The sequence below is a fragment of the Furipterus horrens genome, unplaced genomic scaffold (genome assembly GCF_987537825.1).
Source record: "Furipterus horrens unplaced genomic scaffold, mFurHor1.1.pri manual_scaffold_4, whole genome shotgun sequence".
NCBI lineage: Eukaryota > Metazoa > Chordata > Mammalia > Chiroptera > Furipteridae > Furipterus > Furipterus horrens.
Genome location: NW_028327174.1, coordinates 10,289,865 through 10,307,630, shown reverse-complemented (window position 1 = coordinate 10,307,630; position 17,766 = coordinate 10,289,865). Strand labels below are relative to the sequence as shown.

The 17,766-nt window shown below is 45.1% G+C and overlaps 1 protein-coding gene across 1 annotated transcript in view; it reads right to left on the bottom strand.

Annotated features, from left to right (window-relative positions):
* The window catches only part of LARGE1 (LARGE xylosyl- and glucuronyltransferase 1), a 522,466-nt gene extending 520,872 nt beyond the window's left edge, over positions 1 to 1,594 (bottom strand). Inside the window, exon 1 of the mRNA XM_090272547.1 lies at positions 1,542 to 1,594. The gene's annotated coding sequence lies outside the window, so the exon portion shown is untranslated. The remainder of the gene's footprint in view (positions 1 to 1,541) is intronic.
* Between the last annotated feature and the right edge of the window lie 16,172 nt (positions 1,595 to 17,766).

Genomic DNA, 17,766 nt, shown 5'->3' with positions numbered 1-17,766 from the left:
GGGTGCGCGCGGGAGGTGGCCGGCGCTGGGGTCCGAGCTACGGGCTGGCCCAGCCGCCGCGTGCCCAGAGCGCCAGGCTCGCTCAGCAGCTGCAGTGACTGTGTGTCTGTGTCATGTCTGTGCAGCTGGGGGGGACCGCGAACCGGGCCGGGCTTCGAGGGGGGCGGGGCCTGCGCGGCCCTCGGTGCCCGCCCCCACCCCGTGATGGCACGGCTGGCCAATAGCAGGCGCGGCCCCCGCCGAGGCTCCGCCCCGCAGTGAGGCTCCGCCCACCTACTGCTTCGGCTTGCTCGCACACAGGCGGAAGCAACACCCGGATACGGGATCCCGGCCCGGGTGAAAATGAAAGGGTGCTAGTCGGGAGCTCCCGCCCTTCTTCCCCCTGCCCGGCCGCTCCGGGCTTGGCGAGCCTGGCGGAAAGAGGGGGAAGGGAAGCGGGGCAGGTCCGCAGCTGCCGCCGTAGAGGCGTTTGCAGGCTCGTAGGGCCGTGCTGCCTGTCCACTCTCCCTAGTAGAAAACAGCCGTCGCGGGAAGTAGGAAGTTTCCCCGCCCCCACCTTCTACTCGGGTCACCGATTCCCTGGTATGGGGCAGCCGGAGACTGCGAGGAGCCACGTTGAAGGGCTTCTACAGCGTCATTTTGGGCTCTGTGTCCAATCATCCCGTCCAAGTCTCCGTATTCTATCGGGAAAACTGCACTTCTTAGTGCCCCACCCCGTACACAGCCCACTGTGCACGCACAGCATGCCCCCTCCCTATTTAGATTTCACTCCCGCTCTTTCCCTCTCAGCACGGGAAGCCCGCGCACATAACATCACGTTGAATGGACTTCGAGCCTCCCAGTCCTAAAGACGAGAGTGGGGCGACGAGAGTCCTCTTGGGTTACGGAAGGAGTGGGTGCAATTGGCCAGGCAATGGGGGCGGGGGTCTGAAGGTGGAGGAGGCCTGGAAGGAGGGGGCCTGGGGAGAACACGCAGAGGAGGGGAAAGCAGGGAGGCAGGGAGAGAAAGCGGACGCGGAAAAATGGACAGCTCTGACCGGGAGACCCGAGCTCCGGCGCGCGATCCACCTCCCGGGTTTTTCCTCTGCTTGGTCCCAGGGCTTTTGGGGTCCCCTTTCCCCCGGGTCCCCACCTATCCCCAGCCGGGCGGGCCAACGGGTCTCTTCTGCCTTGCCTCCGAGCACCTCTCTCTTAGCCCTTGGACTCAAAGGAGCCCACCCTAGAGGAAGCAAAAGCAGAGATAAAGCGCTAGGGTTTGGAGGGGAAGGGGCGCGTAAGGAAAGGATGCTGCGCGCTGGAGGCCTCGCAGATCCCACTCCCCAGAGGTCAGGTTGGGGGACCGAGGGCCTCGGAGATGCGGCTGCTCACTACGCTCCGGACCTTGCTCCTGCGTAGGTAACCTGACTCTCGGCCCTTAGCTGGGACCCAGCCGGGACCCTTCCCCAACCCCCTCCCTTCCCTCCAGCCTTTTAAGCAACGACCCTCACCGCCTTCCACCGCCGCCGCCACCGGCTGTTCCCCAACTCCGGAGCGCTGTTTACCTAATCTCGGCGCCAGACCGAACCGAGGAACATGCGGAAAGGAGGTAGCGGTTGCACAGCAGCGTCCCCGGCGAAGAAGTAAAAACCGTTTGCTTTGAAGCTTTGGGATAAGTTAACTGCGAAGCTGGGGGTCCTGCTGTCTTATCTCTGAGGGAAAACGTCTCACCCTGCACGTTTGCAGGAATAGGAGATCGTATCTGGTTTGGATGCCATTACTGTGTCGGAGAAGAACATTATATGATAAAATATTATCTAATATCCTAGAGACCATTAGAGTGTCAAAGTTTAATGCCGAGCCTTTTAGCTGGAATGCTGCTCTGTTCTTTCTCTGACGTGCAGCCGGGCTCTAGAACGCACTGAAAACAAGCAGATCATTTTTATTTTTTGCGGGCGGACTGCCCTTCCCTCCTACTCTTACCCCGCCCCGAACCGGGTAAAGTTAAAGCAAGAATTTGGGCTTTCTTTTTATTCCTTGCTTTGCTTTGCTTCATTAAGGGTGCAAAATGCATTATTACTATACATTAGCATATTAATAAGGGTAACAGGGCTGAGGACAGGAAGGGAGACCTGACATTTAGGAGCCAAGAGAAATAGTGAAAGAACATCAGAAACTAAAAGATAAGCATGTGGAGAAGAAATGTCTCCATTTTAATTGCCTAAGCGCAGTGCGTTCTCTAGACTGACTTTTAGAAAGAAAACTATAGCCATGGTGGAAGAGGGAGCAACATTCTGGTCAGTAAGGTACCTTAAGACTTTTATTTCATTATTGAAGGATTTCACAAAAATTACTTGCATCAGTTAAAAAGTACCTTAAAAGTGCCAAAGCTTTGTTCTGTCAATTCAGTGTTGCAGTGTTATAGTCAGTGGCATATCTAATGTTCTAAATGAGAGGAATGTTGGCCGAATGAAATATTACTCAAACTGCACCCTTCAGTTAATATGTCAAGCTGCAGCCAAGCGCGCATTGAAAGAATTCCGTTGTCTCACGAAAGGGAGATACATGTATGGAAAACCTAATGTAGGATGTTCTCGCCTTTGACACAAACCAGGATATAAATGTCTTAAATGGGATGTCAGCTGTGACATAATATAGTATAAGGAATGCAGAATAAACATGTAAGGTGATGTATCTGTTATTTCTAAAGAACCTGAATTGCTTCTGCTAAGGACTGAGAAGTGAAAAATATTGAGCCCTCTAAACCAACTGTTATCTGTTTATCTCCACACGGTTATTGTACCTGTCACAGGACCCATTCAGAAAGGTCTCTTGAATCAGGGTCAAGGAGAGCTAATCCTAAGAAACCTGTCTTAAAATAGCCACTAGGGGGCCCTAAAGGCATCTCAAACTGGGAGCTGGAAAACATGCTCTCACCTCGCTTTTCCGGTCTCATTTTCTGTGTACCTAATGCAACTGGAATCTAAAGACTGCTTAAGAGCATGGCGCAAAGTCTGGAGGCAAGTCCCATCTTGACTCATGAATCAAGAACGTGATTTCCCAATTCTTTCTCCCCTCCAAAAAAATACAACAAAAAAAGGAATACTGCACTCATTGAGATGAAGATGGCCTGATACTTTTACCATATTAAAATCAACCCGATCATTTTTACTATTACAGATAGAGCCTCTTTCTAAGGTTTTAGGGCGTTTTTTTCTGCGTGTTTTGAACATTCTTCAAGTGCTAGGTAGCACAATGATATGAAAAATATTCAGCAACCTACACAGCAGGGCACCCACCAACCACCTTATGGGAAATTCAAGCCAGCGGCAGGGCACTAGCACACCTGGTAGGCAGGTATTAATCCATTAGTGCTGAGTTCTGGTTAATGGTGGTGTGAGGACAGGGTCATTCCCAGGGGATGACAGGCGTAGCTGGAGTGATGGTGAGGGAAGGGAAGCTTAACTCAGGGGACCCTTAACCAGACAATATGAAGGATTTCAGTATTTTAACAAGTGATATTATTTTTGTCAAAATGCCTGAGCATCAGGCCTGGTCATACATAAAGCTGCCTGACACTTTCTGTAAATTTTAATATCGAGCAACCAAATTTTCAGGGCTTCCAAATTCTTAGCGGTCACATATCTTTCCCACATCTTACCAGTAAATGATGTTAAGATGCCCTTTATATGAGTGTCAAGAATCAAACAGTTCTCAGGTTACACAAATAGAAGCCTAAATATTCTCTTACAATGCTGAAGGACTATTTGAAAAAGATGTCTTATCCAGACATATTTTGAGTAAAAATTCAGGCACCAGGCATGAAACATTCCTCTCTCACTCAGGCCAATAATCGAGACATTCCTGAGCAAAACAAAATGCCCCCAACAGGGATAAGCAGGGAAGAAGCTATTTGCTAGCTGAAGAATGAAAGAACATAGTGAAAGCTACCAAATTAACACTAATGGAAGTGTGCTTTGAGCATAATTTGACTAAAAACAAAGTGAATCTGGAGTCGAGACGTGAAACAAGGTATGGGGATAAAGTTGTTCTTAATGGAATGAAAAATAGTGTGTTTCCATCATCATATTCAGCAAGCAGGCGACATACAGGTGTTCTCAGAATAGCATGATTAGCTTTCAGAAGGCTTGCCACTGCAAACCTCCGAGCCAGCTAATTAGGACAAATTTGGCTCTAGATGGACTTTCCATCCGGGTAAAACCTTTTCAGGTATATAGCTCTCTGATCAGCTATGATAAAATGCTTAACTGGGGGCCCAAAGGCCTTCTGGAGACAGGAAGGAAAAATCAGTGGCAAAGAGGTCAATCTAAAGGACGAAGCATGGGGTCCTGGACCTAATGAAGAAAAAGGGACCTCAAGCTTGGTGAACTACAGTGCCTCAAGACAAGATTACATTTTTTTTTTTTTTTAGCACTGCTAAACTCACCAAAGTTTTGAAATAAAACATGATAGCATATGACTTTGGGTGCTTTTTATCCAGAAATCCTGTTTAAATGGCAGTCATAGTTGTGTGGGTGTATCAGTTCTGGCTTTTTCCTCCACATCGTGCACCTTGATATAAATACAAATCACCTGGAAATCTTGTTAAACTGCAGATACTGATACAGTAGGCCTGGAGTGAGGTGGGAGTAGGGGAGAAGTGGGTGGAGGGGGGCTGAGTCCTGCTTTTTGAACAAGTTCCTGTCTATGGACCATACTTTGAGTAGCAAGGATGTAGAGGGCATTTGTTGGCAATCAACAACATCCTATTCTTTGTTTTCTATTCCTAAGGGTGTGGTTTTAATAGGGTTCTTCAAAGAGTAAACCCTGAGACAGGGATTTGGAGGCCAGAATCTTATTTGGGAAGGGCTTCCAGGAAGCACAGTAAGAAAATGAAATAGGAAAGGGAGGAAGGCCAATTAGGGGTGAATTAATAAATGGGCAATGGGTACTCAGTTCTGATAAGAACCCTCCGAGAGACCGTGTAGAAAAACGTTGTGCAAAAAAGGTTCTGTGTGACCGGGAAGGTTATGTAGTTGCATCGTCCAATGTGGTAACACATGACTATTGTGTACTTGAAATGAGGATAGTGTGACTCAGGAACTGAATTTTTTTTTAAGTATATTTTATTGATTATGTTGTTACAGTAGTCCCAATTATTTTCCCTTTGCTCCTCTCTGCCCAGTACCCTCCTCCCCTCCATCAGTCCCATCCCCCTTAGTTCATGTCCATGGGTCATGCATATAAGTCCTTTGGCTTCACCCTTTCCTATATTATTCTTAACATCCCCCGTCTATTTGTACTAACTGATTATGCTTCTTAGTCCCTGCACCATTTCCCCATTTCTCCCCCTCTCCCCTTCCAGCTGATAACCCTCCAAATGATCCCCATACCTATGATTCTGTTTCTGTTCTTATTTGCTTAGTTGGATTTTGTTTTTATTTTTTTGATTCAGTTGTTGATAGTTGTGAGTTTGTTGTCATTTTAGTGTTCATAGTTTTGATCTTCTTTTTCTTAAATAAGTCCCTTTGACATTTTATATAATAATGGTTTGGTAATGATGAGCTCCTTTAGCTTCACCTTGTCTGGGAAGCACTTTATCTGCCCTTCCATTCTAAATGATAGCCTTGCTGGATAGAGTAATCCTGGTTGCAGGGTGCCTTTAATCACATTGAATACTGCTTGCCAGTCCCTTTCTGCCTGCGAAGTGTCCTCTGAGAAATCAGCAGATAGTCCTATAGGCACCCCCCTGTAGGCAATTCTCCCTCTCTCTCTTGCTGCCCCCAGGACTCTGTCTTTATCTTTCACCTTTGTCGTCTCAATCATGATGCATCCTGGTGTGGTCCCCTCTGGGTTCAGCTCGCCCAGGACCCTCCGTGCTTCCTGGACCTGTATGTCCATCTCCTTTGCAAAATTTGTTAAGTTTTCCTCATTCTGCACTGGTTGACTGTTTTTTTCTTCCTTATGTTCCAAAGCATTGATTTGAACCCTGGTTTCCTTCCCTTCACCATTGGTTTTGCATGGATTTTCCTTCGTTTCATTTAGCATAGCCTTCACTTCTTCTTTTATGCGTTTGCCATACTCAAGCATATCTGTCAAGCCTGTGAGCATCTGTATCACCAGTGTTTTGAATTCTGTGTCTGTTAGGTTGTCTTATCTCCTCATCTGTTAGGTTGGCTATCTCCTGGTCTCTCATTTCTCCCACTGGTACCTTGATCCGTTCCTCCTTTTGGGCCATACTTCTCTGTCTCCTCATTCTGACAGGCTCCTATGTTTGTTTGCCTCCACGTCCCAAGTAGAGCTGTCATTCCTATTATGTTGTAAGGGGTGGAGCCTTAGGGATTGGTCAGTACAGGGCGACCCATTTCACCACGATGTGGCGCTGTATGTGGGGGAGGGGTTGGAGAGGGAACAATCCCACTTGCCCAGCAGTCGCCCCTTTTCCAGGCACCTCTCCCACTTCCACACCGGACTGGCACCCCTCTAGCTGCTGCCCTGGCCGTCGTTCCCAGATTGGGTAGGTCTGCGGACGTTCTAGGACTGTGGGGGTCCTTTAAACAGGGGGACTCTGCTGAGACCGGCAGTCTCTGCCTCCACTCCAACCCCCACTGGTCTGCACAGTCAGAAGCAATGAGACTTGATTTTCCCCGGTGCTGGGACCATGAGCTTCGAGGTCCGGTGAGGAGCTGAGACTGCTCCCCAGGTGTCCCTCCTGACTTTTAAAAACATGTGACTGTGCTCTCCGTGGGCCTGCCACTGCTGCCACCAGCACACTGCGTCCTCTCCACCCAGGCTCTGCCCCTCCTACCTGTCTGGATGAGTATTTCTTCTTTATATCTGTGTTTGTTGGACTTCCATGCAGCTCAATTTTTTTAGAACTTCTGGTTGTCTCTAGTTTTGAGGTAGTTGTATTCCTTCTTAGTTGTGGAGGGAGATGCAGCGTGTCTGTCTAGGCCTCCAGCTTGGCCGGAAGTCTCTGCTCCTGTTTTATTGATGTCAAGCAGATTCTGAAGTATTACTTTATTTCCTATAGTAAATTAGTTTGAAAGAATGTCTCTTTCTTTACCTCTTTAGGATGTGCTTCCCTTTCCCTTGCTCTGCAGTGTTTTTCATTGGCTTGATAGGGTGGTCGTTCCCTGCTCATTCATCCTCAAAGAAGAGCAAATCCATCTACACTCAGCATTTATCAATACACTGCTGATGGCTATGCCTTTCAGACTCTGCTTAGTTGAGCTGCTGAAACAGACAAAGGGTAAGAGTTACACTGAAAGGTCTATCTAAGAATTTCAAGCTTTTGCTGCTTCGATCGGCCTAATGAAGGTGGCCCATGATTGTGAGCATCTCCATTATCACCAGCAGCCATGTAGTTGCTAGAAATAACTCAATCAACAGGCCCACTTTTTCACGTAACAATATTGTAAGAAGTAGCGAAAGATAATGTGTGATCGACGAGCTATTTCATGCCTGTGAGGGAGAGAATCACAGCTCATTACTTTCTGATGCCTGGTTATGGGCCATTTGTGAGTATCACCTGTGAAGAACTTGCTTGATGCTGAAATTTTAGTGAAAAGGGTATACTCCACCTTCCCAGTGGAAGTAGGCTGTGGTTGGATGAGAATGGGAAATTCAGGTACTGCTTCTTCTCTTGCGAACAATTATCCACTCCAACGGAGCATAAGAAGACATAGTTGGTGGTCGGATGAGTCTAACCAAATTGTCGCATTGGATTCACCCTCCCATTGAGATTAATGTGGTATTGAGTTAACTCTTTCCTGCCCAACATGGATAAAGTACATGTTGAAAGCTAACGGAAAATGTCTCCAATGGAGACATTGGCATTTAATTTAACATTCATGGGTACAACCAGGGTGTTTTAAGGACCTCCTCTTCTAGCCTGGAGCCAAACGTGAATATAGCAGACATGCCCCTTCTTCTCTCATGGAGGGTATGATGTAGTTGGAGAGATAAACATGAAGCAAACACAAATATGTACCTAATTGTTAATTAGGGGAATGCTACAGAGGAAAGGAAGGAAGGAGGGATATGGAAAAAGCACAACAGAGTTGAGGATGATCTTTTCAAGGAAGGGGCATGTAGGCTGTGATCTGAAGGGGGAGTGACTGATGAGGCAGGATGATGGGGCATGTGTGAGGGACTGAAAGAAGGTCAGTGCGGCTGGACCTTAGGAAGTAGAAGAAAAGTCCTGAAGAGAAGAACAGGACATGAACAGCTGTTGAGGGCATTTAGAGGAATCAACAAGAGATGAATAAATCTATTGCCAGCTAGCTGTGTTGGCCCTTGAACTCAACGTGAATTCATGCTGATCTAAGTTCACACAGTTCTGGGACTTCCTCCAACAAAATTCCATCACTCTGTCTTTCAGTTTGGCCTCTGTTAACGAGATTCAGGGAAACCCCACTTTACCCTTCACGATGGTATACCTGGTCCCCTTATCAATGCATCTCTAATTCATGCGGAAGGACTACATGACCCCCTCTGTAGCCTATTCTTAAACCATATTCTGGGAACACCGTTTCCGAAGCAGGGAGATTATTTGAAAATTGTCAATGTGGCTTTGACACATTGTGATGGTCCCTCCCAGTGGGAATGGGATAGACTTTCGGTAGTTGTGGCTCTGCTGGGAACACCTTCCATTAAGCTGCTTGGCTCTGAGCTTCCCTTTTGAGGAACTCATACCCCATCCCAGCTTACCTTTAGAATGAAGGCCATGTGTGATTTTAGGAAGCACCAGACCCTTTTTGGTCCAAAACATCCTCCAGGGCTCCTCATTCTGGAAAGCCCCAACTTATACCAATGGAATGTACATATGACATCTTTAATCCTTCCAATAAAATTTTTGGAGATGTTTCTTAGAGTTAACCTAATCTCTTCCAGTTCATGTGAAACTAATTTCTTATTGTTTAGACTTTGGTAGAAACTAGATGATTTGGTCACAACACTCCCTGTAGGGGCAATATTCAAGTTACAAAGAATAATTAAGTCACCCTATTCAGCATTTCTTTTGCCAGACTAATTTAAATCCCTTATTATTATTTTTTTTTTCACATATTTAGACCTTACTCACTGCAAGGTCTTTCAAGGACAAGTCATTATTTACCAGGGTAAAAGCTTTCCAAAAACAATGACAGCCAGGAGAACAACAATACCTTGCTACTTTATTGCACTTAACTTTTTTCCCTGTGCTTTTTTTTTTGGAACACACATTACCTCATTTTGTCTGCTTAATGACTCTGTGAATTAGGGAGGGTGAATGTTATTTTTCCCCTGGGGAAACAATAAAACAAAACTCATCCTTGATTCACTCTGGTAGAAGTTCAGGAGCAAGCTGAAACCAACAGAAGGCTTCAGCACATCTCTGCAGCCTCCCCGAGAATCCTTAGCTGACCCGTTCCTCTGAGGAATAACTGTGCCTTTTTTCAAAGGTCACCCAAGGATAATAATGGCTGACCTTGGCTGAGCATGTAATATGTCAGACACCACTCCCTAAGTTCTTTCACTGTATTTTCTCTTTCAACCTTCATGGCAGAGGTGATGGTCCTATTCTTCTCCTCATGACTCAGATGACCACCATGAAACTGCAAGGGGTTAAGGGACATTCCCAGGATGTCACAGCTTGGGTGGCGGAGGCAGAGTTGAAGGTCAGGTGTGTATGGCTTTTGACCCTATGCTTTTAGACATGATGGTGTTCCACCTCAAGAACAAGTCGAGTGAATCCCCCCTCTGGGTTTCCTGCTAAAACTCTTGGTGAGGATATTACCTGTCGTCCTATGGAATCTTCCTACAGAATGCCCCCTTTTAGAAAATTCTCTCAAAATTTACTACTAGGAAAAATGTGCCTTCTCTGGAGGAGAGGGTTTGTTGTTGCTGGCTTTTGTGTTTTGGGTGGTGTTGTGTTTTTTCTTTCTGTTAACAGAAAGGTGTGTCGTAGTGGAAAATAACAGTTTCAGGATTAGAAAGATCTGGCTTAGAATACTGGCAGGGAATCAGACATGATGGGTTTTGTTGCAGCTCTGCCATGGATTTGCTTTGTGGGACTTCACACACGTCACTTTATCTCTTTGAGCCTTCATTAATTTTATTTCTAAAATGGGGAAAATAATAGCAAATTTAGAGATCATTGTGAGTGTTGGAGATAATGTATGTGAGAGTAATATCATATTATTAATGTCCTTTCTTTCTTTCTTTTTTTTTTTTTTTTTTCTTCCCAGGGTCAGAATACCACTCCATTGGGGGGTAAATCCCTATTATTTTGGTGCTGGTAGGAGAAAGGGTCCCAACTTCTGATGTGGAAGTTGAAAAGGGTTACATTATCAGCCAGGGATCTAGACTGTGCTGAAGACAAAGTGTTTCGGGGAGACTATGCACAAGAGGGATGGTTTACAGATCCCTGGGCTGGGGGAGGGAGAGCTACAAAAACTGGGTCAGGAGATGAGGAATAAAGCCCCAAACCTGGCTGGGGAGCTGGCCTGATGAGGAAACTGCTGGGCTGCCACTGAACACTAGGTACTAGAGCTCACACCCCTGTAAGGAAGTGGACTGCTTGCCACGGCTCAGACGCCACCTCTGCACAGGGAACCTGACCTTGCAGCCAGCAACCCCACAAAATGGACTCTCCACACAGAGCCTTTTTTCTTGAGTTTTCCCACAATGATAGGTGGACTTGAGGTCACATGTCTGGGCCAAGGCTGCAAAGAAACCTGGAAAAGTAACTTTACAGATTTCTGTCTTGGGAAGATAGAAACTGTGGTGGAGGGTGTGGATTACCCAGGTAGGACAAAGTGATCCAAAGGTATCGGGCAGCCAGAAAACAACAAACTTCCAAATATTTATTACAGGGTATATATTCTCTGTCTGCATTCTCTGGCAGCTAAGGCATGAGCATGTACCTAGGCTGAGCAAATCAAATGTCCCCGTCCAGGAATCTGACACCTGAGAGGACAAAGCAGACACCGAGGTCAACTGGCGATTGCTCCTGGTGGCCCTGGTAGAACTGAAAATCTGGGGCAGCTTTCTAGAGGTGACAGTACACACAGTAGCATCCTAACCAGACTCTTTCTGAGGCAGGGCCTCAATTATGGTTTTGCTTTCTCAGCTTTCTTTAATTTCTGCATTTATTCTGCACCTGCTTTTCCATCCTCTCCACCCGCTCTGTAAGCTATGCCGTAACCTTTCAATAAAATAATTTCCTATCGGATATTTGTAACCCTCATTGGTATGGAAATTGGTACTAGGAAGTAGATTGTGGGTAATAGTAAACCAATAGGGAAAAAGGAATAATCTGTAATAGTAAACCACTAGGGAAAAGGGAGCAATCTTTAATTGGGGCAGTGAGAATCTAGCAGATTAAGGTATATAATAGCTTTTCAGTTCGTAGATCCAATTCTAACATGTAGGGGTGTTATGTATGGGGATGTTGTGTATGGGGCTTTCCCCCACACCACCAAGCAAGTCTCCGACACCAGCTAGATGCCCTCCACTTGAACTCAATGCTGACACTATCTTCCAGAGATAGCATCAGATTCCCCAGGTGAAGGGCTCAGTCCTACAAGACTGATCCTCCCCTTCCCCCATCTTCAAATGCCAGTTGAAAGCCCAGGATATTACCTGTACTTCTGACCAACTGGCTACGAATCAGCAGGTTTGTTACCAGAACCCTAATGGTCTTCCTTGAGTCTGCCCGCCTGCTTGTGTATGCTGGCCCAAAGAAATGCACCAGCCGGAATCTGCGGTACAGAAAGAAAAAATAGTTTAATATTGACTTGGCCAATTTAGACACAGAGAGCTTATGTCTTAAAAATCCAACTCCATGGCAGTATAGAGATTGCAGATTATATAGGGGAAAATCACAAGATATTGTGGGTTGAGGGTTTGGGTTCGTGCTGGGAGCTGATTTGTTAGAGGAGAAGTAAGGGTGATGAATCATTTCTCCAGGTCTTGAGGACAGTTCTGAGATCTTTTCCTGTGTCCTTCTGTCCGGTCTCATGAAAAAGTAGCCAGGGTGTTGGTCCGTCTTAGGGCTCAGGAGCTGAAACATAACTTGGGTCAAGATGTTATCTTCAGGCTGGTGCCTTAACTCCAAGACCCCAGCCCTCTGTGTAGCATACACAATAAAGCATCTTCAAAAAACAAACAAACAAAAAAAAAAATACAATACAATAACTAACAAATAATAATACAAAACTAAACTGTTTTAAATACTCACAACTGTAAACCTACTTTTGCCCCACCTTGTATGTATTATATTAAGGCAGCAAATAATTAAAATAACAAAGACTATTATTGCAGCTTCTTTAGAAGGGAAAAGTAACTTACCCAGGCAGCTGAAACCACCTGGTCAGTTTTTCAAAGACTAATAGTTGCATGTACAGCATCATTACCTGAAATTGTATGTGATTTTCTGCAGCTGAAGTAAAAGAGTAAACCTAGTTCTATGGGTGGATTCCATACTTATAAATAGACTCATACCCCAGTATTCCTTGAGCTGGGAGTCTAGTTAAAAACTTAAGCCCCGGTGGAAAAGGATCAGTCACAAATTAGCTTTAATATGGGTTTATATGACGAAAAACTGAGTTCAGTGTATTAGTTCAAACAACTGAGATGGTTTCTAATTGATGGCTTGGTTGGTTGACTGCAATGTAGACAGAGAGAGAGAGAGAGAGAGAGAGAGAGAGAGAGAGAGAGAGAGAGAGAGGTCAGCCCCCTAATGGTAATAAAGGCACAAATCAATTGCGTTAACACTTGCCTAAATACTCCTTTATTTTGCTGGCTCTTCTCTCCTTCCACATCTATGAAATCATGGGATTTTCCGGTGACAGAGGAGGAAACCATCTGAGTTTGGCCTGCGGTGGGTCTGCCCTGTGTGCACAAGCCAGGACTGTACCGTTGTGGTGACACTCACAAGTTGGGGTGTAGGCTGGTGAGGGAGCACAGTCCTGCCAGGGACAGGGCTTTGACCAGAACATTCACACACCAGTCTCAGTTGAATAAGGGACAGTTGAATTGGTACTGTTAGTGGAGCAGTCTTCTTTTTTTAATATAAAAAGAGGGTTATAAGGCTTTGGAGTACCCAAAGTGGTAGACTTCAGGGATCTTTAGTTTAATTTAACTTCATCCTTTTTGGGGGGGGAGAAGGGGCAGCTACCTAGGACCTGAACACCGTTTCTATTAATATTACGGTGAAATTCCCCACTGAAAGGGCCTTTAGTGGGATACATTCTCAACCCCAATAAGCAAACTGTTAGGACATGTCTCCTCTTTCTGGCAGCTAAGGCAGGGCCACTTGATACAGGTTGACCAATTAGAAGCTGCAGAATACTAGGGAGGCAGATGCGGATGTTCAGAAGTTCAATTGTTCTAATCAGACTCTCCCTGAAATATGTCTTCACCTGTAGTCTTGACTTTCCAGGTCCCCTTTTGGCTTGCCAGTTTTTAGTTGGAAGTTTACCAGCACTCTCAACTACATTATACACTACTTTATTTCCTTCCCAGAATATTCTTTTCTGCTCATCTTAACCAAAAAGTATTTCTTTCGTTTACAGCCCAAAGGCTGCCTGATATAAGTATTCATAACACGATGCTTGGCACATAACAGACAACCAATACATGACAGTATCTGAAGTCTCTTTCTAGTGAATGCAATTATGTGCATAGTCTGCTCTGGAGTGAATCTCTTAAAGTTGAATCTCTCTAGAAACTTTCTTGTTCCTTTCTGTCATTAACAAAATTGAATGGTCCTTCTTTCTAGCAAAACCTGAGGTTTCAGGACTACTTAGAAATAGCTAGCGATATCACTGATGTTTTAGCTACAGATTTTTGGCTTGAATGGTATAAACTGACCTACCCTTAATTCTAACATCCAGAAATTCCACTTAAAATTTCAAAATTCATTTTGCTTAAGACTTTAAAGAGTAATAATATGTTTTAAAAATTGTGTTGCACTTTATTTCTTCTGTTAAGGCTGTATGTAGTCTTAGTGAATTAGTTAATGTATGCAAACTAACTCAGAAAAGTTGTGGTTGGTTTGAAGGCATAAAAAAAAATCATTGTTTAAGGAGAAAATGCTACTTAAATTATGTGAACAAGAGCCTGACTTAGGGATCACCGTGGAAAACCAGCTGTGGAGCCCAGTGCCCTAATCTGGTGATAAGCCCCCTAAAGAAACTATAGAGCCCAGCTTCCAGCAGACATGGTACTCATGTGCAATGCAGAGGGTAATGCAGGAAATGCATTATTGCTTGGGCTTTTAAAAAGCGTAGGTCAGATTTGCAGGTGTGAGTCTCCGGCTCTAAAATCCTCTCTCCTAGCCCTTCCTGCCTTTCGGGAACGCCTTCACAGGTGAACCTGTCTCCTTTTCCAGGTAAGCTCTTGCTGTTCCATTTCCCAGAGAATCAATGGAACAGAAGAAAGTGAGGCTCTTGGTGCTGTGGTTGTTTGGGATTTACTTTCATGAAAGACTTACACGTTTTACTGTTTCTTTTGGGTTTCTGGACCTAACTGCAAGTCCTGGGGGTGGGGGGGATGAGATGGGGGGTCCAGGAATTCAATTCCACTCAATGCTGACCCTAGTTACCCCAAGACGGCATCAAATTCGACAGGTTAGGGGCTCAGGACTACAAGACCACCCCTCCCCAATTTCAGACACCAGTTGCTAGTCTAGATCGTCATCTGTGCTTCTGACCAACTGGCTATAAATCAGAGGTTCCCACAACCCTTTGCTCACAGAACTCAGAGGAACATTTTGCTTACTAGATGACCAGTTTATTATAAAAGATATGATGGAAGAGATGCACAGCATAAGGTATGGGGAAGCACCCAGAGCCCCCATGCCTTCTCCAAGGGCCCCACTCTCCCAGCACCTCCACGTCTTCACCAACTGGAAGCTCTGAGAACCCTGTGCTGTTGGGATTTTTTATGGAGGCTTCATTATTCAGGTACGGTTGATTAAATTCTTAGCCATAGATTTAACCTCCGGCCCTCTCCCCTCCCCAGAGAAGTTGGGGGTGGGGCTGAAAGTTCCAATCCCGAATCACGTGGTTGGTTCTCCTGGAAATCAGTCCCCATTCTTGGGTGTGAGTTCCAAAAGATACCTTTATGGTTTTCACTTAGAAAACTTCTAGTGAAATTTTAGGAGCTCTCTGCCAGAAATGGGGAGGAAGACCAAATATATATTTCTTATTATAAATCACAACACCACACCATCCAGCCTTACTAAATTTGTCATGCGACAGACTCTTCCACCCAAGGGGTCTTAAGGAAAGTTTGGAGTAGTCATTATTCATTTAATATTTTTGCTCAGTAGCCATAAATGCATGTCCTGCAGGAAAGAGCCAGAGGCAACGCTTCCAAGACTGTTGCCTTATCACCTCTATCCCAGAACACCTGCTCTTTGTTAAATATTTATTTATAAAACACTGCTAGGCAACTCTGTGTACCCTTTAGATGAAAGTGATCCCAGGAGGCCTGATTATGCTCTACTTTCTAAGGCAAAGCCACCAGTCTGCACACTGCTCAGGTGTTAGGCAGGGGAACTCCCCATTAGTCTAAATCCACTATGAAGGCACACCCCCTTGCCAGACATTGGTTTAAAAATATGACTTAATGCAGTGCTGGCCAATGAGATGCGAGAAATAAAGCCTGAAGCTTCAGGGAATAGTTTTCATTGCTGAGAAGAAGGGACACACTTGAAGAGCTGACACCTTTCCTTCCTTGGACATTGCATGTGATACTTGAAATGGCAGCAGCCATCCTGTGACCAGGATTTCAGTAAGGACAAAGCTCACACCATGGTAGAGTTGAACAGGAGATGAAGTCCTAGAGATAATAATAATAAAAATAACATCAACAAACACAGACAGATGTTTGTGATGTTCCACATGCTGTTTGGGGTGCTATGTATCATGTGTTTTGAGAAGTTTCACGGTTAAGAAATAAATAAGTAAATAGAGCAGTAGCTTGAAGATAAAGGGAGGATTTCATCAATAGGACCCATAAGATTTTCCCAGCGCTAGTCCAACATCCACGAAATTTTAATACATGTCCATCCTCAGCTGTTGGAGCATCTATTCCAAGCAATGTCGTGTTCCGAGGGCTCATCCCTTAGTCTGCACTCACGTCATAGTTGCCAAAGGCCATCGTGGAGAATCAGTGGTATCTGAGGGCACAAGAGTAGACACAGGAGGGACAATTTTCCTTGGTTAAGTTTTGCTTAGATGACAAGCATTCTGTTCCAAGAGAATAGAATCCAAATCATCCTGAATTTAAACTCCATCAAAAAAAACTCCCACCAAGTAGTTCATTTGGGCATGATCCATTTGCTGTATCTGGGGGAAGGGGCTGATCTGTGCTTACTGCCTCTTTAAGAATAGGCAGTTCAGATATGCTGGCCTCTTGAAGAGTTTAGAAACTCTTGCTGGCCCTTGTTACCTCCAATTCCTGTCCCATCAATCACTCTTCAACCCTCCAGGAGAGCTTCTGACGCAAGCAGCTCTTCTTGGAAAATGGCTCTTGCTAAAGTCACCTTTGACCTCAACCTTGCTGTAGCCAATTCTCATTTTATGGCAGAGAGGTGTCTGCTCTACTTACTTAAGTATTCTTGGTGCCCAGTATAGTGCCTGGCACATAATAACAGCTCAATAAATATTGGTGAATGAATGATGACTATATTCTGTATCACGTAATATGTTGAGGGCAGAGTCAGGTCTAGAATTCAGATTCCAGAGCTTTTGCTATTAAAACATGTGTTGACAGAGTTTCAAACAGCAAGACGGGGGTATATAACATTTACATTTTCTAAAGAATGAAACAACAAAATGCTTTTGCTTCCTTGCTTTTATAAACAACTAACTCCAGGAGCACATTGACCCTGGGAATCGCTTTCCCTTTTCAAACATTCTTCCCAACAAATTTTCTTGCCCAACAAACAAACAGGTGCGTGATGGAATGTTTTCAGAAAATTTTTCGCATAGACATCAGTTTTGTTTTGAGTTCCACAGCCTCCCTCAACTCCCTCAATAATTCTCTGAAAGAACAGTTAAACATTGAAGTTTTGACAAGGGGACAGGGTGGGAGGAATCTGTTTCAAAGCTTCCTTATTAATCACATAAACTGCCAACTGATTACTGTAATGTACCAAATAGCCCAAAGTGATGAGTATCTTCTGTGGAGAGGGCTTCGGCAGCCAGGGACCGGGCCAGAAGCACCAGCTGGCAGGCCCCGCTGCTCTAACCGAGGCAAGCAACACACCTTCCAATTTACCGCTTAGGAAGCAAATCAGGTTTTTGGAGGTTTTAATTGTGTGTGTGTTTTTAAATGTCCCCCCCTCCCCCCACAAAATCTCATGAAATCTCAGACAGAAACAAAAGCAACAGACTTCATAGTTTCTTTGGAAGGGAATGGCCTCCTGCCATTACCAGTCTTTATGGGAAAGATAAATGTTACTTTATTCGAGCGAATGACTATGCTTGGCTATCAATCCTCTTTTTTGTGGAGGTGCCATCCCAGCGCCAGTGGCCAAAAAGGGTTGGGAAAGGTAGTTACTCACAGCATCTAAAGGCGAGGTGGCTAGATATGGCTTCTGAATGTCAGTCAAGGTCATAGTTTAGTAAGAGGGACTGAACATTAGGCCTTCAAGATGAACCAAGAACAAGAGCGATAGGGTTGGAAGGCTGGAGAATTGAGGCCAGGTTGAAATACATTGTGCTGTGTGGACCTTGGAAAGAGCTCAGCACCAAGGGGCCCTGGTTATTTGAGGTCCAGGTTGGTGAATCGGGG